This window comes from Python bivittatus, unplaced genomic scaffold (genome assembly GCF_059951505.1).
Source record: "Python bivittatus isolate LINGU-HERP-01145 unplaced genomic scaffold, Pbiv_v1 ctg000610_np1212, whole genome shotgun sequence".
Lineage (NCBI taxonomy): Eukaryota > Metazoa > Chordata > Lepidosauria > Squamata > Pythonidae > Python > Python bivittatus.
Genome location: NW_028277088.1, coordinates 51,457,416 through 51,480,109, shown reverse-complemented (window position 1 = coordinate 51,480,109; position 22,694 = coordinate 51,457,416). Strand labels below are relative to the sequence as shown.

Here is a 22,694-nt window from a genome sequence, read left to right as displayed (position 1 = left end):
ACTGGGTCTGGCTGGGGCAGTGCAACCCCATCCTTATGACACCAGTTCTGGAATTCTTTCTTAATAATTTGTTGTGCTTATCTCCTATACAGTAGAAGAACATAACTTTTGTTCAATTTTAAACAGCAAAATTGTTTCGTCCAATGTGGTTCTGATGCATTATAAATGTATAGTATTCTAGAAAATTCATAAACATGCAGGAAAAAATCAGATGCCCAATAGTTCTCACTGCGATCAAAAGAAAGTTTAGAAAAATCATTATTTATGCAAATGTAGTCAAATACATTTATAAATAAATATGGGCCCAGAGAGTCTGGCAGCATACAAGTTTAATAAATTATTATTATAGCATCTTATTTTATAGCCTCTTTTTTCAGCATTATTGGTTCAAATGACAAGTTGTGTTAGCTAGTTGGCCCAGTTTTTTCCCTCTCACATGGAAGCTAAGTAAGTTGTAGAATTCTACATAAACCAGACTACAGAATTTTCAGAATCTGAGATTTTCATCTAAATTACTTTTCAGGTGCCAGAAAAAAAGGGAAATAAATTTTCATTCAAACAAATCGGTGCTTCATTCAGATCAGAAGGTTGACTTTTTCCCTTCTTGCTACAGGAGGGGCAGCCAAACATTTTAAATATCTCCTTCACCAGATTAGTCACTGTTGACAGATATAACCCAAAGTGAACTAATATGTAATCAACATTATATATCCTTAAAAAAAATCAATTATTTTAAAACAGAGAATGCGTTTTAGCCTGCCAAACTTGCTTCTAGCCCTGGAAGCTGTCAAAGAGGTCACACAAGAACTTTTGACCATTTCTTTCTTTAGTCTGTACAATAATAGAAGTGATGATGACCAGACATGTATCACACTCTTAGGAAAGGAACACAGCTGAAACCTTTCCATTGGGATTCTGGGTTTTCCAGTGTTTTTTTAAAAAAAGTATTTGTAATGCTAATGTACTGTGTTTCCTCTCATGAGAATTGTCACAGTTATATAGTTCAAAGAAGAAACGAAAAGGAAAATATTAAATTCTGCTGTGAGAGGAGAAAGGGAAAATGCTGTGGACTAATTATTGAAACTACATTAACAAAAAAAAACTCACAGAGCTGGAAAGAACACAGAGAATTGTGTTCTCCAAATCTCCTATCCAGAGAGAGTACATTCTATACCATGCACATCCCTTCACAGATCCATGTCCAATCTTTTCTTAAAATCCTCTAAGGAAAGGGAATCTAAAACATCTCTTGGCAGTTCATTCCAGCACTCTGTTCCTTCAGAACTTAAAACCCCTTTCTAACTTTCAGCCTGAATCCTAATTATCTGTTGTTACAAATATTGCTATATGAAAGCATTTAAAAGAAGTACATAAAACTCTTACAGACTCCCGAGGATTAGAGCACATGTTTCAATTCATTTCCCTCAAACATATAATAAAATTCTACTCGTATAGATGTCTATTTTACTTTAGCTGTTATTCACATAAATATGTACATTTGTATATGTGCGCGTGTGTAACTGTTTAAAAAATAAAACAGATCCATGACAACATATTTGCATTTTGTAATGGCAAGAATTTGTGGCTTTTGTTGCTTCACATCAGAAAGGAAAAAGTGAATAAAGCAGTGAATGGAGTGCTGAGGATTCCTTCCTTAATTTTAATGAAGTTTGCTAACCAGATTTTTTTTCATCGAAGAGAAACATTCAGACTTTAAACTGGAGAAACAGTCCAACCTGCCCCAAGGGTTTATTGTTGTATAAAAATGTAGAAAGGGAGCACTATGTACACAGCCATGAATTCTAGGAGAGGTAGGATGTAAATCAAAATATAACCATAACACAAATAACTATTGTTATTGAACTGCTCTTCCAGCCTCTCCTCTGATTACTTATTAAAATAATGTAAAGACTATATATTGTGATATACTACAAGCTAACCATGCCAGATGCAGCCCATCAACCATGACCATGAACAAGATTCTCATGGGCCAAAATACATAACTGGTTTGTACATGGGTTTGCAGGTTTGGGATGCAAATTCATGAGATAAAAAAACCTCTTTCTTATTGGAATGGCTCAGCACATAACTCCTGGCAAATAGAAGGGGTAGAAATGGAAGCAGTAACAGACTTCATTTATTTGGGCTCCAAGATCACCGCAGACAGAGACTGCAGCCATGAAATTAAAAGACGCTTGCTCCTTGGGAGGAAAGCTATGACAAACCTAGACAGCATATTAAAAAGCAGAGACATCACCTTGCCAAAGATCCACATAATCAAAGCTATGGTTTTTCCAGGAGTAATGTATGGCTGTGAGAGCTGGACTATAAGGAAGGCTGAGCACTGAAGAATTGATGCCTTTGAACTGTGGTGCTGGAGAAGACTCTTAAAAGTCCCTTGGACTGCTAGGAGGTCAAACCAGTCAATCTTAAAGGAAATCAACCCTGATTGCTCATTGGAGGGATTGATAATGAAGCTCAAGCTCAAATACTTTGGTCACCTAATGCGAAGAGAGGACTCTTTGGAAAAGACCCTGATGCTGGGAAAGATTGGAGGCAAAAGGACAAGGGGACGGCAGAGGATGAGATGGTTAGATAGCATCACTGAAGCAATGAGCATGAAACTGAGCAAACTCAGGGAGGCAGTGAAGGATAGGAAGGCCTGGTGCTATATGGTTCATGGGGTCACAAAGAGTTGGACACGACTTAACGACTGAACAACAACAATCAGCACATAACAACTATTTGTTTTCATTTATGTATTGTGATATATACATTTTGATATAAAATAATATATTGCAATCTAAAGAATTACTACTAGGTTTTTTAGAAAATTCAATCTATGACCAGCACTTGGAAAAGCAATTAAAAAAATCTAAAAAATAGATAATATAAGATGACCTATCTGCAATACTGTATACTGCAAGTAATTCATAGACATATCAGTTATTTCCTTGATTAATATGAATTTGATTAAGGAAATTTGGAAAAAAATATCTTATTTGAAAAACATGTGCTTGTTAAGCTAAAATCATATGAATTTATAATTATTTTATCAGAAAAGAATATCTTATACAATAAACTTTAATTTTGAATCAAATGAAACTTGGGTTTTAATGAATGGGATTCAAAGAATATTGGATTTAGAGTTTGGCCAATGCAATTTGATTTTTTCTTATGGTCTTTAGTTAAACTAATAGTGCCTTTGCTATGTGTTCAAGTAGTGGCCTGTCTCTGCTGTTGAATTGTTCTTCAGTAAAATTGTCTTGGGCACACATCAATGACTGCAAGTTGTGTGCATGTGTGTGTGTGTACTTTTTTCATCCTAAGAACTCACAATTATTATGAATTCTGCAATACGTAAATCAAGAAATTTATTAAATATTTTAGTATTTAATTTTTGAATTAAATTTAGAAACTATAAATGTAGTTTATACATTTTATTTTATTTATTACTACCTTCAAATATTTGTCCTTAAAATGAGTTAGAAGAGTTACAAGACAGCTAGAGATTGATAATATTTGTATGCTCAGGATGAATTATATACAGAAAGCATAGTTTGATTATTATAGATCTAGTATTATCAACTGACAGTGTACCCCCATGCAAGTACTAGAAGCTTTAAAATATCAATTAACAAAAACCTCATAAACTTCACCTAATATGTGTTAGATTCTCAAATACATTGAGAATCATATGGAATTAAAAGCTAGGTTACAAATGTTTCCTCTTTCCCAGAAGGTCAAAACAGTGTAGACAGTTAACCTAAATTATATTTCAGTACACCAAAGGAGAAGTTATACAGGTAAGACTGCAGCTTGCATAGGATTGGTTTTTTAAAAAGTTATAGTTGGCATTATAATTGAGTTAGCTTTTGGGTATTAATGCAAAAGCAAACTGTATAAATGAATGATCAGATGGAATATTCCTATTTATAGTAGATGTCATGAGATCATCAAAAGATCATCAAAAGATACAAACTTTTATGGTGGGAATGCAGCTGAGATGCAAGTTACTTTCTTTAAAGTCCTAGGTTGGTATGTTGCAAAGATGCTCTTCACTCCCTCTCTGCTCTGTTTTACAATATAAATCTTTGAAACAAAAGCGTAGGAATTTAAATACTATCCTGATAACTTTGGCAGTGGTAACATTCAAGTACTCATTCAAGTAACAGCAATATAGGATTTTTCAAATAAACTATCATTGTTGAACTTAAGTTCCTATGAGAATGCTTCTTTCTATTTATTTTACTAGAAAGTGAGATTACTTTCAGATATTTAGGTTAATCTGACCTACCTGCATGTATTTATAGCTTTAAAAAAAAAATTAAGGATGAACATTTCTTAGGAGAATAAAGCAGAAGGCAAATAGATGGTCTTTGAATTTATTACAGTAGAGGCTACGTTTTAGAATACATTTTCAGCCAGAAAAGACTCTAAACAAGTCCAGTTTAGTCCAGGAGAAGACTTTAGGACAGCTAAAGTTTTAAGTGGTTTGTGGATTGCGGCTTAGCAGTTCCTGCTTATTTTCTTTTAACCTGGAGAACTTAGTTCCTTTCATGGATTAAACTCTTCATGTTATTAGCTAAATTTTGATCACGCCTAAGGACTCATTCCTTTGGCATTGCATTTTCATATCCTGTTTGGTTTAATTTTTCACATTTTTTTGTAAAGTACTACAAGATGTTTGCAGAAGGGCATTCAGTAAGTGCAAGTGCCTCTAAAATACACTTTTTACAACATCTGTAACCAGACTTTCAAGAATAGATATGAACCAATTTTTCATGCACACATTACACCTAAATATGGACAAATTACCAGAAATATAACTATGCCTCCAAATTCTCAAAGACCTAATCTGATGACCTCGACATTTATTGGACCAAAATTCCCATCGTGCTTGCTAGGGATAATGGGTGGATGTGGTCCAACTCATCCAGAGGGCACCAGGTCAGAGAAAGCTGTTATATAAGTTTTAATGTTCCCAGATGTATGAAACCCAAAGCTCCTCGAAGCTTTAGAAAAAAAAATGGAGGAGATAAAAGCGTTGGAGTTAAACAGAAAGACAATAATTTCAAGTGAAAGAAAAAACATCTTGGCGAGAAAGAAGTCCCTCCCACTTCAAAGCCTCTCAAGAGAGTAGTAAACAGATCCTGAACTACTTTTTACAAAGCACAATTTTCTCAGTTAGCAGCTGTTTATTGGTCAATATGGTACAACTAGCCAGGTGCGTAAGAAAGGGAGTGAAACAGGAGAGGAGAGTTTCCTCTTAAAAATCAGCTGTAGCAATGATATTTGCTATGTCAGTCACCTCTTGGGCTAATATCTCAGTTTTGTTCAGGAGCTTTTTGGGCTTTTCATAGTTTGAACATTAGTATTTTGCATTAGGAATCTGCCTCCATTTTCCATATAAAACAAATTCTAGAAGAGCTTTTTTGTTGTTGTGAGCAAGTACATGATTGATACACACACACACACACACACACACACACAAAGGAATTCAGCATCAGTTTCTAGATCCCATATGCCTGAAAGAAGAAATGTCCAAAATACTGCTGTGCTTTGTGTTTTGGTCTGGGGACAGATCCAGAACATCAATGTTTGGCCCAGGCACAGGTCCAGAACATGCATATTCCAGGCAGAGGTGGGAGAGAGAGGAAGGAAAGAAGGGCTATTACAGTGGTGAGGCACAGCTGGGATGGTTAAAGGGAGATAAGGGAAAGAAAAGTGCAGGAAAGATCAGGGAAAGGAGTGGGCGAGCTGGGAGAGGAGTGGATGAGCCAGGAGTGGATGACCCCATCCTTGAATTTAAGTGTAACAGTAGTGGTTAATAGGAAGGGAGAGACTGGGAAGACTGGTAAGTGGGCTGCTGCATGGGCTATGCGGGGTTAGATAGGAAAGGCTCACTAGTTTTGTGCTGCTCCCCCTGTAAATCTCCTCTGGATTTGCCTTGACTGAAATCTAGAACAACCAAAATGTTCTGGGTTTCAGATCCCACCCAAGCTGGTTGAGACAAACCTCTGAGCCACAAAATGCTGTTGGGTTTTTGTTCCCCATGCATAAAACAAAACACATGTTTGAGTTTGTTGACCTGTCTGTTGTTGTTGAGAGAATTATGTTTTCTGGAACAGTTGATTTTTAATGTATTTCCTGAAACAATAAATGCAAGAACTGAAGTTTAGTCCACTTCTACTTCAGTAAGATAAAACCAAGATAATTCTTCCATTATTAAAAAAAAAAAAGGGGGGGGGATGAAATTGCTCCATTCCACTGTCAATAAATTAAACTCATTTAAAACGTAAGTCAAACAGGCTAGTAAGGTAAATTGTTGTTATGAAGGAGCAACTTCAAAACCCATACGCAACTATACGATCAATTTTTCAAAATTTTACCTTTTTAAATTTGGTTTGGCCAGTCATAAATATTAGAAAAATTACTCTCACATAAGTGAGAAGAAATTATTTTCATATGCTAAGGCTGGGGAGTTGGGGGGAATCATAACTGCCCTTGACTACAACATCTGGATTTGTCCAGAATTACACAAAAAAGTAATAATTTTTAGAGATGATTTTTTTTGTCCTGAAACATTTATTTGAGGTATAAATTTATTAGTTCCAGACAGACTCTGCTAGGCTATTAACACATTTGCTATTCAACATAAAACATACTAGAAAAGGTTGAATCCTATTTTAAACAGTTATTTTAAAACAGGAGAATAAATGCAATATATTTGTAATATATTTGATTGTTTTAATAAATCACTTATTAAAAGTAGGGAAGAGAGGTAAAACCCAAACAATTATAGCATTTGCTGTTGGCCATTAAATTATACTTATAAAACTTTAGTAATTAATGTTATTTTTATTAAACCAAATCAGCTGAATAAAATATTTTCAACCTTCCCACATAAATCCTTAATGCATATTAAGGTAATAGGGACTATGAAAGTATTTCATTTGTTCTTCTGTTTCCCAGTGGGATAACTGGGATCCACCCTGATGGGCAGGTCTCTAGCCTCAATTTTGTTTGATTCACTTCCTTTCAGGATTGACCTCCTGTTCTTTGTCCCAGGGACAAATGTCAAATGCAGAACCTGGAAATCAGGGCATCTCAGCTGGTAAAGGATATGGAAAAACAGAATAATATGAATCCTAGGAATATTAATGATACCAAATATAAAGATTATATCTTCTGAGATGGACAACATCTTCTATTAAACCTGTTGGGAAGTCATTCTGTCTTCATCCATGTTTCACCTTTCATCAAGACAGTGATATAACGATTCAGCACAACACAATACACATATATTCATACATATACATACCTTAAGTAACTTAGGAAATTGGTATCATTCACTGGATCACAATGACTTTTATAAAGTTATACAGAATTCAGTGGCATCTGTAGAATCTCACTGCTTGAATCAGAATGATAAAAATAGTGTCGCATTGCACTGTAAGCTCCATCCATTTGTGGCATGCATGCATGTGATGTCACAATGCATATAGAAAAGGGGCAAAGCATATGTTGCAACACTGTGATGCCAGTTTTGTCAATCAGATCTCCCTTGCCCACCTACAACGTCAGTGGTAGAATTTTATTTATTATTATGTTTGTTTGCTTATCCATTCTTGGACGCTCTGGGCAGCTAACAATGTTAACATAAAATTAAAAAATACAAGAACCTAAATACATATAAAAAAAAATGACAAAATCAGAAAAGATAAAAATGAAACAGAAATGTGATGGACTCAAACTCAACCTTCAGTTATAACACACCCTCCTATAAAAGATGTAGAGGTCATCATCATTTTCTTGACGCACAAGAGGGATGGAGCTGAACAAATCTCTGCTGAGAAATGGAAGCTTATAAGTCCCATGAATTGAATGGAACTTATTTCTAAGCAGACATCTAGAAATGCTGCTCTATGTAAGAGTTAGGGATATAATTGCCATAAAGCATTTTGTGTGCTGCATCAAAGATTTTTGCTCTAAATATAAGCATAGATTATTTGTCCTCTAGTTCCTACCAAATACAACTTTTATGGAACTCTAGTTCCATACAAATCTATGTAATAATCTCTCTACCTCAGTGAGAAAGAACTAAACACCTCAAAGAATGTGGAGATGAAAGTGATTCCTGGTTTATTCTAATTGTTTTTAATGGAAGACTAGGCAGAAATCATCATCACTCAAAAAATATTGTTGCAAAATTCTGGTTCCAATCCTGGAAATGTAGTGTCTAAAAATATATTGAGTTTTATACTGAAGATCAAAATACTTACACGGAAAATATACTAAACAACAGGTCTACCACCTTATAGACTGAAAACAATATCTGAGATGTCTGCAGAGCTCATTATCCAACACAAACTTATTCAAAGCTATTCTTGGCTTTCATTCAAAATGCTGCCTGAGTGCTGCAGCATGATGACAATTCAAAAAGGCCCCTAGGTGTATTTTAGCTAATGTGACTGTTCTATCAATTACAAAGAATACTAAGGGGATGGTTAAAAATTAAAGCATTTAATATCAACAACAAGAAAAGAAACAGACTTTGGATCTCAGCAACAAAGGAAGCAAATGCAGAAGCATCCAAGGATATTATCTAACACTTACTGTTCAATTTTGAGGTGGTTATGAATTCTTGCTTATATCAGGGCTTTATAACTTTACAAGTAAATGCTCCTTCCACTGAACATTCTTCACATTGCTTTCCATTTTGTTATATATGAAACACTTTCCTATATTTGCACTTAGCAGACCTATGCATGGAATGGGAGTAAGCCCCTCCTTTGAGAGGGTTTAGCTGGCTCTGCACCAGCAAACTATTTGCCAATAAAAGGAACAGGTTTTGTTCTGAGTTTTCACTGTTAAACAAGCTTAAGATAATATTGTAATAACACCTGTGTCTTGAAACTCAGATACAAAGCATACATCTTGTAGAGTTTAGTTGTACATAACTGAGTATGAGTATACCCATTATATATCAGGAGATGGAGGTGTGCTATGCTTCACTGACATGATTACATTAATTGTACTATTAATGAGCTGTGCCGCTTCACAATCCATTAATCTGAGGAACATCTAAGACATAATCCAACACCTTTTCTGCTGCATTATGTTAATGGATGATACCCTCCAACTGCATTTAACAGTGTGCTGTGAATTCTCTCTGAACAGTTCTGTGAAAACATTGGCTATTTTGGAAGGAGCAGTGGGACTCACTTTTGGTGCTTGGAGGCTTTTCTGATTATTTAGGGAAAGGAGGAGATTCATGGCATGGATCCATATGTTCTACACCTATGAGAACATGGAAGAAGGTAGCACGGCAAGAAAACATAAGGAAGAACAACAACAACAACAAACACTTGGTTCTCTGAAGGCACCCAGGAACCTGACTTCTTTGAAACTCGAGGGTGCCAGATCTGGCGTGCAATCATTGTCTTAAGTCATGGAACAATGTTCCTAAGTAACAGGACTCATTCAATCTTATTTAAGAAGCACCTGGCTAAAACAAAACATCAATTTTTAATAGTGATGATATCAATATATCATACTGGGGAAGACCATTTACAGTTCACTCTATTTTCCAGAATTCACAAAAACTATGGTCTAAGTCAACACTAGCAAGTGCTATTCTGATATATAGTTTCTCCACATTAATTAGCAAAGCAGAAATTATTTGGTCTTAGGCTACAGTTAATTTAGCAATGGGTACCAATGTAAAATTTGTTGTTGTTGCTTATCATCTGTTGAGAATTAAAAAAGATGACATAGGCTCACTGATAGCCAAACAATAAATGGTTTGGATGCTCAATCACATGTGTTCTATTTGAAGGGATAACTTGCTATAAACAAGACTCAGTGTGATATCTCACCCTCCCCTAGCTCTGGATCTTTTTATTCTACGAGTATTTTGAAAACAAGGCGAAACAATACTGTTCAGTGGGTAGTAAGCGAATGGTGCCTTTAATATACTAGTTTTTTCACTGTTGAGTTCTGATTCTTATATATGTCTTTATTGCATTTTTTTTAGACTTGTTGTACCCCATCCAGGGTCTATTAGGACTGGGGAAGGCTATATATATATATATATATATATATATATATATATATATATATATAAATAAAGTCTAACAATCATTTCCTTTTTCTGTCAGCTTAAAATAAAGAAGATTCGTCAAGGAAAAAGTAACAAGAGTACAAGGAATTCACTGAGATCTTGTGTTCTAAATAAATAAATAATTTCCTCCACTGAACATTGATTCAAACTCTTTCGATTTAAGGAGATGACAGAAAAGCCAATAGGCTTTTATCAGACTTCAATGTTTATAGGAGCAATACAAAACAGGATTTTGTTGAATGTATATATTATGTGAGATCAAACTATAAACTGAAACATCTGCGTCCATGTTAATCTTAGATACAGTAAAGCGATTATCTGAATTGTGTGTTTCCCTCTGTGATCTTTCTTAGCTGTGGCTTTTTTAAATCTGGAGGAAAGGGGTAGAGTTGGTGTTTGGCAGGAAGGGATAATGTTATAAAACTTTTTGTTCCTATTCAACAGTGCCAGCATTTCAAAATGACAACAATACATCTTTAAAACCCAGAAAAACAGCAAACATCTTTAGCAGTTTCCCAATACTGTTATTCAGGGAGTGCTAAAAAAACATAAAGTCATATAACTTGGAGGCATGCAGCTTGACACAAGCACCAGGGCCTCTTATGACATAAATATGAATTAAAGCTATCTTTTATGAGCAGTAATCACATTCTTCCCCCCCACTCCCAAAGCCAAACAGAGCCTGCCAGTGGAAAGGGGTATGTCACCTGCCAGAGGGATATTACTAACAGTGTGTTTCACTTTTGATGCTTTGCTAATAAAAGATTTAAGACCTTATTTGTCCAAATCTGAGAAACATAAAGGAAAGGAAGCAGAACACTGGCTGATGCTTTCATGCACTTTTGAAAGATTTGGTTTTCCACAATTAAATGCCAGGCTTAACTAATAAGGTTCCAGTTGTGGAGCTGTGGGGACAATGCAGACAGATTTTCTTTTGTCTTCCAAGAAGTGAAATTTACCATATAGCCGTGCTGGCTGGGGATGCTGGGGACTGAACATACCAAAGGCCAGTATATGTGAGAGAAGCTGCTGTTTGGGATTTCCTAATGTGCCACTATAGAGGCAAGAGATAAGTATTAAAAGCTAGACCTGGAAAATAACAGTGTGTTTCTGGAAGCAAATGGGAAATGTGAAGTTTTGCACAATAACAAGAGTTAAGAGTTGGTCATACCTCCGACCCAAGTTATGGGACACCTATACTCTCTTTGGATAGTCACATCCTGTGTTACTTCCACCTACTCCTCATGATATACTTTTAGGACAATAAGGCATGCAGTGGTGGCCTTGGAGTATTTGAGCCCTGGACAAAAGCATCATTGGAGACCTACACAGAATACTGTTTTTTCCCCTCTTTTGAGTACCAGCAATACTAATATTTTTCTCTAAAAAATCTTACTACCTGTTTGCCTCTGACTTTCTTGCTGCTTTTACTTTCCTCTTTGTGTTCCGCATTGATAATGATATGTTGCCACCTGGGTGCTGAAGGTTAATCTCTTAAAAATTGGCTGTATCAAATATCATCACACAAATAAATTGGTGCACTTAACTACCTGGCTAAGGGGAGGAAGCTAGTGAACTCTGCTTCCTTTTTTCATTTATTGATATTGTACAAATATCTTCTCATATGCAGGGTCCTCAGCAGTTGCTCGATTTGTCCTCTCCTAAACCCACCCCTGGAAGGACGCCTCTGTGGCTATGGATTGCATGAGGCATGTAAGGACATGTATTAGAAAGATTTTTAGTATTGTGGTCCTTTCAGCTCCATCATAATCCTTCTCCAATGAGAGTTCTGAAACTCAGGTGGTTTACAGGACTGAAATACAAATGGTCTCCTAGTGGAACCTGTAGATATGTTCATATCATCGCCCAATGTTGTTATACATATCGCACTTGAGAACATTCTGATAAAAAAGACACACACACACACACACACACACACACACCCTCCCCATATAATAAATGCCAACTACTAAGTGATTATCTGGGTGATAGGATGTATCTACCCCACAAGAAGGTGCAAGTCAACAGCAGCCTAATGCTCAAGAGGGTCTGGGCCAGAGTCTTGGTATTTATTATAGTGTCTGGCTAGAGGACTGGCTGATTAGGAGAAAAAAACACTGGCCAAAAGTCCTGCAACGGGCACTATGAAGTGAAAATAATTCCCTCCTGCCAAAGTAATTCTTCTGGGCTACTTCTAAGGAATACAGAAGCCCTCAACATTTAAAAATCTTACACAGAAGTGCTGAAACGCAGCCAGTAATTTTTTAAAAAGCAAAGAAAGCATTTATTTATGTGTTGTAATAGCTTCTTCAGTCAGACAGGTTTGAGCAACTGGGAAGCACTACGAGTCTGACACTGAAAGGCTGCTTCATATGCAGTGAAGATTCTTGGTGGTCCAAACCTCATGCTTGATGGTCTCCCTCTGGACTCCACTGAAAGAAGCCATCTTGCAAGTAGCATTGCTATTCCTGGCAATAACCATGCCTACACTCTGAATCGTGAGCGTCCCATCAGAGGTCACAATTCAGATCAACCAATTAATATTCATATATCAATTAATTTTATTCTAAAGACAATTGCAGCAGCCTTTGGCTAGTCATGTTTCATTGTGGCAGATGAGATTATTTATGTGTGCAAAACTTTTCCAGATGTGGACAAATCAGCAGACTAAAAATAGAGTGGATTGCAAATCTCCCTATTGAAACAGGAGCTCTGTAGCTAATTTCCTCTCAGTAGCCTCCTCCAGAGGACATATCCCTGCTCCTCTTTCTAAGATAAGCCAAAGAGGACTCCTCCCAAAGGCTAGGAAGGGAACTACCAATGGCCTTCCCAGATTTCATATGGCTTTGGTTAAGGGAATGAGTTAATTTACAGGAGGAATATCTCAATGCTCCCCCCCCACCTCTCTTTGTTATTAAGAGGGAGAGGCTCTTAAGATTTCTAACATCACTTGGAAGAGAAAATGACCCCAAAGCAGACTTTTGTAAAATCCATTTTGTTGCCAGAGGATGGGAATAGATCCAACAGGAGACCTGCAGCGTGAAACAGTGCAATACACATAGTTCTTAATGAGAAATGCTCAACATAAAATACTGCACTGCAAACTTTCTCTTTCTTTATATGGCTCCTGTAGTTTTCATGCAGTATAAAAAGGTTAAGCCACAAGTTCTGACAAGAATCTTCTGGAGCAATAAAACCTTAATGTGAATGAATCAGTGTCACTGCTTGATCATTTTCAGAACAAGTGTTTGTTTTATTTATTTATTTTACCTTCTCTATCTGCAAAGGCAAGGAAATGAATATCGGGAGCCAAGGCAGACTATGAGAAACATAAACAATGAAAGAATGGGGAGATCTTTAGGAGCAGCTCTGCCTTGATGATTGGAGAGGGGGAAAAGATGTCAGGATACCACAAATGTTGAAAGCTGCAATACTAGTGAAACTTACTAACAAATATCTGTCGTGGGAGAAAAAACTATAACAGAGCTGAACCCAGTGTTTCAAATTTCCTTGTCCCTTTGACTGGCGTCAAAGAGCAGAAAGTTTAGTTTACAAGCTATTACAGCAAAGAGTGGAACAACCTCTCTATTCCAATGAAAATCCTGCTAAGAAGGACTGGAAGCTTAGATGTTTTAAAAAATAAAATGTAGCATGCTAGTCTTTAGCAGATGCTCTGGTGTGCACCAGTGTGGATCTGTACTATTTCATGCACATGCTCGTGCTTTAGGTTCAGGCCTGTACTACCAGAATCAAAAGAACAATTACAAAGCTTCAGAATTAAACCTTCAGTGCAGTGAATGGAGGATGCAGGATGTGATATCCTATGACCACAGTCTGCACAGGATGAAGTCTAATGAATTATGAACTTTTCATCCTAAATATCAGTGGCTTTATATTTCATGTGTGTATAAAGGTGTGTGCTGAAAAAGATCTAATAGATGGTCTATCCACAGCTTATGTATAACATAAGAAATATAAAGAAACAAATATTTGATGCTCAAAGCCAAATAAAGTAGTTATGACTACTTTTATAACCAAGACTGAGTTTTCAAAAGGGGAAAAAAGAGAAAGGGAAAGTGTGTGGCAAAAGAACAAACTTGGATTATATTGAAAATTCAGGCAAACAACTCTGTGCAAATAATACAACATCAACTAGAATTATTACTTGTTTGCTTTTAGCACATTATCAAATATTTTCACAAAGCACACAAAAGTTTCAAAGGCACTGTTGGAATGTGTTTAATAATACACAAATTTGTTCCCTCTGTCTAACTGGGTTTTAAAAAATTATTTCCTTTTTTGTTGTTGCACATTTTATTTAACAAATGTTGTTTGATTAGACTGAGGAGTGCTACATAAACACATTAGCTGGAGAAACTACAGGCTCATCCAAATAACTGCAAAGTCACATCATACCTTAAAAAAATCCATAAACAGAGAACACAAACGGGAACTTACAACAACCAAGCAAATACCATTCTGGTTCAGTGGGCACACTTGTCAAAGTGTACACAGGAGAACAAGTTTGTGATAGGAGTATGCAAAAAGATCCAATTCCTTTTAGATAGATAGATAGATAGATAGATAGATAGATAGATAGATAGATAGATAGATAGATAGATAGATAGACAGACAGACAGACAGACAGACAGACAGACAGACAGACAGACAGATGAAAGGTAGGTAGGTAGGTAGGTGAGTTTATCAAGTGACTGATCTTCACAAAGGCTACATTTAATACCAATGCCAAACCATGGCTTAATATTAGTTTTTTCTTGGATGCACATGTTCTTCCTTTTCTGTGAGATCAGAAACTTATGTTTCCATTTTAGGTTAGTCAAACCCTAAACCGTGGTTAATTTTTTTTTTTTTTTATCTGCGCTCAGTCGTTACCGACTCTGCAGTGACTGCTTTTGGATGAGTCCTTTTGCAGTTTTCAAGGCAAGGTGTTTCGGAAGTGGTTTGCCAGTGCCTTCTTCCTAGAGCAGAGCCCAGCTGGCGAGTGCAGGAGGCGGGGTTTCCGTTGCTTTGCGCCCTTTTTGGGCGAGCATGGTTTTTTCGTGCTTACCAGCAACTGCTCCTGACTCCTTTTGCAAGGCGCCACCAGCATTTTTCCTCCCACCGGAGTGAAAGTACCCATTTATCTACTCACGTGAGTTTTCGAACTGTTGGATTGACAGGAACTGGGGAGGAAACAGGAGCTCACTCTGTTAATGCGAAGACTGGACTCGAACCGCTGAAGCGTCGACCATTTCTGGCCGGCAACTTTCAGCGTCATTAATTTTAGGTGTGCTTAATAAAACTAACCAGATTCATAAAGCACAATTTGGTTGGCTTCCATCAAACATAGTTAAGCTTCAACACAGGTTCAGACATGAAAAGCAACAATAATGAACACTTCCCAATTTCTCCTTGCAATTGTGCTGGAAAAGGAAGAGCAGGGGAACACAGCTAAGTTTGTTCCTCTAAAACCTAGTTACAGTTTAATGTTACATCTGAATTAGCCGCTTATGTGCTGGAAATGTTTAAAATGCAGATGATAATACCTTCTGCAGATTCCCAAACTAACTACAATCTTGCATCTTTCAATTTATTCTTACCATTGGCTCTTTAATGCTCTGCTTATCATGGTGCTCATTCTTACATACCAGAAGCAATGTAACAAGAGAGGCAGGATCACAAAAGAACAACTGCAAAAACACAGAACTCCCCACCCAGTCTGAAGCCAGAATGTTTGCTCCCAAGAATTATAACTCATCAAAAGGCATAAGGTTCTAGTACCAGAGCAGCAGGATGAATTCATAGCCACACAGCTATCTTACACTTGTATACTTTAAAGGTAATAGATGTCAGTATGACACTATTACACTCTTATGTCAGGCTTCTTAAACCTAAACCTGATGTTGCCTTGAGATGTGTACAAATTTCAACAATGAAATGTTTTTGAGCTCAGATCAGTCATTTTGAGTATTCCAAACTTGAAACAAAATGCCTGGAGTCCAAAAGTTTTGTTTTAAGGTTGGAATAAAATACTGCAGTGAATACCAGTTAAATGAGAGGGGGAAGAGAGAGTTTTCCCCCTCCATTCTCTTGTTTTTGATTCATCTCTCCCTTGATATTTAAGAAGACATTTGCCTCTTCCAAAAACATCCCCTCCAACCAATAAGGAGAGCTTGTGTATTTGGAAGAATTAGTATTTCCAATCAAATATTCTCTGTACTAGTGTTGGTAGTAATACATTCTGCTTCCTACATTCATACACATATAGACACACATATATATCCACACATACAAGCCCTTTTAGCTTTACAGCTTCATCTTGACCAATGTAGGCCTAGGTAACTACATCCAGTTATCACCTCAAAAAACTACTGCCCAGAAGCTATTACTCTAAGACTTAAAGGAATAGCCAGAGAATACTTGTTAGAAGGAGGGTGACAGCCTAGGGTCAGACCAAACTCAGTTTACCTTGACATCTAATTCTTCAAAAGTCCCCACCTGGTAAAACTCTACCTACCTGTTCTTTATGTACATGGCCATGAATAACATAGCAAGGCAGCTGGATTTATCTCCTAGAAATAGTCTCTGTGCTTGAGCCATTCTTCCTCATGACAAACTTCTTATTGTAGAAATAGTTATATTGAGCCAGGCTTTGACCTTGGTTCTTTTCTTGGAAAAGACTTCAGGTGAACTACTGGAGAAGACGGACTCCGAGACAGCAGAGTCTTGGCAGCCTAACTTCACACTGGAATCATTCTCATTCGCAGTGTTTTAACCAAATATGTTAGATTATACTGTAGCTCTCAGCATCCACAGCAGGCAAGCCATTCAAAATATGTGGATGTAGATACTGTGTATTAGATATTTCAAAAAACTTTCAACAAACCCCCTTGACAAAAACAACTGGGCAAACACAGCAGTTGTAGATCAAGAGATGAGGTCTTCTTATAGAAGTAATTAACAAAAAGCAGAGAGCAAAAATAAATGATGAGTAGGATGTAAACAGTGGAATCCATCAAGGATCTATAGTAGAAAACTCCTTCACTTACTCTTTGACTGTAAAAAAAAAAAAAAAAAGAATCACACTATTTTCTTTATAAAGTATTGAGAGTTAGAGATGGGCATCGTGGAAGCCATATTTATAGATGAAACCAAATCATTTAGGGTGGTTAAAACAAAAAAATGATAGCAAAAAGCTCCAAAATATTCTCTACAACTGGAACAACAACATAAAATATAATTGAGAGTTAGTAAATATAATGATGGTGGGGAGAGCATACATTTGCATAAAGTATATACTGATGAGATCTGAGCTGATGGTGTTGATTGGGAAAAGTATATTGGGTGTGCACGATGTGCACAGAAAACGAGCAATTGCACATCGTGAGACTCAGGCAGCTGTCTATCTGCCCATCCATCCATCCATCCATCCATCCATCCATCCATCCATCCATCCACTTACCTACCTGATCTTATCTCACATTCCTTCCTTCCACACATGCTACATAACAGCTGAGGACATTCATTTTTGGGTGACAAAAGTGGTTGATGCTTGTGCATTGTTATTGTTAACAGACTGATTTAGTCTCAGGTCCACTACTTCTAATTTTCCCCAATCTAGCGCTCACAGGTATCTGGCTGACAAAACAAAATACCTTCAACTCAAGTCAGGATTTATGACACAGTTGAGAATTATGAACATGTCAGATTCCACTTACAAATCAGCTATTTTTTAGCAACATTATTACACTTGCTGTAGTTTTGCACACTGAAGAGGAATCAAAGGTCATTGGTAGAGTATCAGTTTTATATGGGGAAGGTCTAAGGTTCAGCCCTGGTATTTCTAATTACAAGGATTCAACTCAATACACGGTTTTTTTTTTAATTTAAGCCCTATACCTCATTTACTGCCCGTGGGAGATAGAACAGTCATCTTTAGTATATTGAAATTGCTTTCCCACAACACATAGTTTTTTCTTCTTGAGACTCTATTCCAAACTAGCTGTCTAAGTTCACAACGTTAGAATTTAGCTGGCAAAATAAATAAATAAAATAAAATAAAATATTTTAGCTGGCCTGACAGATGGAATGCTGCTTTGGTCTCACAAGTCATCAAGTTGGATTAAGATAGGCAGAGATTTAATTGTAGGTTCTTCAGGCTGGACAAGACAGACTTCCCATATTTGCACCAAAAAAACCACACCTCAACCTAACTAATATGCAACTTTTAACAGATGCAATCCAATCTGATTTCCACTATAATAGTCTAAGAATGCTCAAGCAACTGCATAACAAAGCAACTGAAAGACAAAACAATGGATGTTTTAAAGCCTTATTTATTCTCCCAACATTAAATTGGCATTATTATTCAATTGCTGGGTCTAAATTGGGGTTTTTAAAGGTGGAAGGAGAAAAAAATGCTTTGGGCAGAACATTAGAGCTCAATAGAGAGGTGCGAGCTTAAGAAGATGGAGCATCTGGCAGCAAATCAAATTGCCTGCAAATTCAGACCAAGAGGACATATAAGGAATGCTTTGAAGAAATCACAAATAATGCAAGGAAAATGAAGTAAATTGCTTTTTTTTTCATATCTAGTCATCATTTTGGCATCAGAAATTCAACATCACTTGTTGCCATTAGAGATTATAGCAAATTCCTCCAAAATCTAAACAATTTCCACAAACTCTAATCAATTCCTTATTTACTTGTGTTTATCCTCTCCTTTTAACTGGATTGTGGTTTGATATTAGAGAGCATTCTAAATACTACTTTGCTGCTCCTTAATTGCCCAGAAGCAGTTGGTAACAAAAGACTTCCTAAAACATAGACAAATGCAGTAAATTCCACCATTTTGGGTGACTTAATATAAAACTTATGAATTCAGTGGTGGATAGATTTTCTTTGTACTTAATATAACATAAGAAGCTGACATTCCAAATGAGTGATATACGTAGCTCTGTATGGTGTACTCTGGATTAAGGTCCCCAAGGCTTATGCTAACCTCAGATCTTTTAAGTGGAGATACAGCAAACAGAGTCTGGGAATAAAGACATTCATTCTACCCAAATGTTTTAACGAACTGTTATGTTCCTTCAAACAGGACAATTGTGGCAAACAGACTGACAACCTTATAGCTGTAAGCCCAGTAAGAGTGTTAGATCCAAACAACTGAGTCACTGGGTCTTTTATTTAATTTTTGAATAATAGAAAGCAGACCGTCTGAGCCTCCAAAATATGTATGATATTGTTGGAAATTCAACTCAGCTGTACGTGTGGCAATACGCTGATGTTCCACAGTCCAATCAGTTTAATCATAGCAAGCCAACCATACTTGAAGAGCCAGGAGACCACATAGCACACTTCCAGTTCAACAATCAATAACATTGCTATAACAACTATGATTGCAATTCCTCCCTAATGAAATGCTGTAACGCTATAGTATCTTAAGAGCACAGTGGTATGGTACTCAGCAAGCAGTGCTAGGACAGTGGGAAAGACCAAAAAGCTTCTACCAATCAATACAGACATATCTGAACTAGACAGATTAGTTGTCTAACATTATAAAGTAGATTTCTACATGCTTACTGTCCTCCCAGAAGCAGCTGCAGCAGCTCCACAGCTATTCCAACAGCTGAACTGCAACATGATTTAAATTAGTGTTTACCCAGTGTGGAACTTCATTTATTTATTAAATTTTTATAGCTGCCCATCTCGTGTATGTGACTTTCCAGGGGATTTCAGGAATTGTGAGTCCCAACACATTTGGAGATCACCAGGAAGGCCAAACTAGAGTTCTGAAGATTGTCTCAGGGACCACTGGATTCGTGAGCCACATTGAGAAGAACCTTTGGAGCAGACTCTGTTGATCCAGATGGATCACTGGGCTGGAGATGTACTAGTACTCCTCTAGCACATTTGTACATTTCTCATAAATTCTAAAATATTTTTTCTGTCTTCTTACTCTCTTTTTCCTACCTGTGTACCCTAATTGACTGAGAGTCAGTCGTTTCTCAGCAGGAGGGACAGATAACATCTGTACACTGTTACTGGAGCAGTCTTGTTTGCTCTCAGATACTGGATCTTTGCCTTTGTCCTTCTAACCTTGGCTGGGAATTCTGAGAACTGTAGCTCTAACACATTTGAAGGATGCCACATTGGGAAAGGCTACTTCATAGAGTGTAGGAATCATCTCAAGTGATTTCTTTTGATGGGTGCTATTTGCCTTGTAGCACATTATTCAATAAATGGCTAGATTCAAACAAGAAGCTAAACACTAGGGCTGTGCAGTGTTCCAAATATGAAGAGAGGAAGGTGATTCAGAGCATGCAAGGGTCTGCCTCCTTAATCAAATGCATCTATTCCTGGGATCATGTATCAGAAGACCTGACAAAGATGCTGCTTCTTTAAACAGTTTCTGATAGTTGTTATGAGGCCACACTCACATATCCAACTCAGCACACTGCCTAACTCTACTAAATAGTGGGGTTTCGGGGGGGGGTACCTTCGAGTACGTCTTGACTCCTGACAACTGCCTGCACAAGTCCCTGCAGTTTTCTTGGCAAGATTTCAGAAGTGATTTTCCACTACCTGCTTCCTAGGGTTGAGAGAGTATAACTGGCCCAAGGTCACCCAGCTGGTTTCATGCCTAAGGCAAGACCAGAACTCACAGTCTCCCAGTTTCTAGCCTGATGCCTTGAGCACCACATCGAACTAGCTCTCTTACTAAATAGTTGTTGTTCAGTCGTTAAGTCGTGTCCGACTCTTCGTGACCCTATGAACCATATTGCGCCAGGCCTTCCTGTCCTTCACTGCCTCCCTGAGTTTGCTCAGTTTCATGCTCATTGCTTCAGTGATGCTATCTAACCATCTCATCCTCTGCTGTCCTCTTCTCCTTTTGCCTCCAATCTTTCCCAGCATCAGGGTCTTTTCCAAAGACTCCTCTCTTCGCATTAGGTGACCAAAGTATCTGAGCTTGAGCTTCATTATCAGTCCTTCCAATGAGCAATCAGGGTTGATTTCCTTTAAGATTGACTGGTTTGACCTCTGAAACATAATTGTGGTATTCTCATGCTATGCTATGCTATGCCCTAACAAATAAAGTTATATTGTGACTTAATATGATGCCCCGGTGTGTACAACACACTAAAATAATGGTACTGTATTTTAGCTTAATCCAGAGTGTTGCACAGACTTAACCTTTAACTAATTTGCCTAAGAATAGCTAGTTCTCAGATCATAACAGTTGGATTTACTGAGGTTTTGTTCCTTATATAAGTATCAACTTCTCTAAATATTCTGGAGGATGAGACTACTTGTAGCTACTTGTCACATCACTATGTTCTATTTTGAAAATTATTCACTGGAAAAGAAGAGGGGAAGGAGGATATTATCCTGTTGTGAAGTGTCCCAGTTATCTGGGTGGACACTATGGAATAATGAATGCAGGATTAGATAGGAGCTCATCAGACTAACTATAAATCATCAAGTGACTGGCACTTAGAAAGTTTGAGTTAAACCATTGGCAGAATGAGCTGGGAAGAACTACGGCAGATACAGGCAGTAACACATGAAGCTACCAAGGGAGCATAACATCATCTTGATGTCCTGGGGTAGAGATGTGGGAGACAGGCTAAGCAGCATAAATTATATCAGTGAGACAATGTCTCAAAGCAAGGCAAAGACTTCTAATTTTTATCTCTTTAGAAGAATATTCTGGTGGGAGAAGCAGAGAAGGGTATACTGCAAAGGCAAAGCAACTGAAACTCTGCCCAAGGAATGCTATTTGGCATTCTGAAGCTTCAGCGGAGCAGGAATTCACTCTGGGCCAATAAGTAAAGGTTAAGTTCTAGGTGATACCTTGTGCATATTATCACTGTTTGAATCATTCAGGCATACTGACAATGGGGATAAATTAAGCAAGCATAAAAGCCTTCATGAAAATTCTAAGTATATATGATAAATCACCGACAAACTGAACACTTCCATCTGGGTAAGAGTGTCATCACTCTGTAGTGTGATGCGCTATCAAAAGACCAAGTGCTGGCTTTTCCAGTGCTACTCCTCCCTTCCACAAATAGATAAAAGAATTGCATTCATCAACTGGTTAGCAATTCATCAGGGCAATAAAACAGACAAAATGTTGTAGCTTATTGTAATTCAATCCATGGCACTTTCTGAAATAATAGAGAAGACATGTGTTCCTACAATTGCAATAGGTGCCAGCTTACCTCCAGTCTTAATTCAAATGCATTTTTGACTTACATAACCCTACAGAGGCAAGGATGACAGAGCCATCTCTCCCTCTGATGGCTAAGATTTTCCAAGAAACTTGTTCCCAAAGGAATGGAGAACTACTAGCCTCAGTTTAAATATGCCCACAGGCTTTCCACCTCTATTTTGAAAGTTCCTTTCCAAAACCCACTTTCTGCCCCATCTCTTCTCCTCAGGCCTTCCCCCTCTCTTGAAGGAAATAGAGGAAAACAACTGAGTGGAAATGAGAGTTTTCTTCCACCCTCAAGGTTTTTTTTTTAAGTTTTCTTTAGAATCAGTGGAGGCTTTTTAAAATCTA

At 37.3% G+C, this 22,694-nt stretch overlaps 1 protein-coding gene across 5 annotated transcripts in view; it reads right to left on the bottom strand.

The window, feature by feature from the left end:
* SUGCT (succinyl-CoA:glutarate-CoA transferase) overlaps positions 1-22,694 on the bottom strand; it is a 285,135-nt gene that overhangs the window by 111,825 nt on the left and 150,616 nt on the right. Inside the window, exon 13 of one of the 5 annotated variants that reach the window (XR_015797729.1) lies at positions 16,644-17,182. The exons of the other annotated variants lie outside the window; for them this stretch is intronic. The gene's annotated coding sequence lies outside the window, so the exon portion shown is untranslated. The remainder of the gene's footprint in view (positions 1-16,643; positions 17,183-22,694) is intronic. 5 annotated transcript variants of the gene reach the window in all.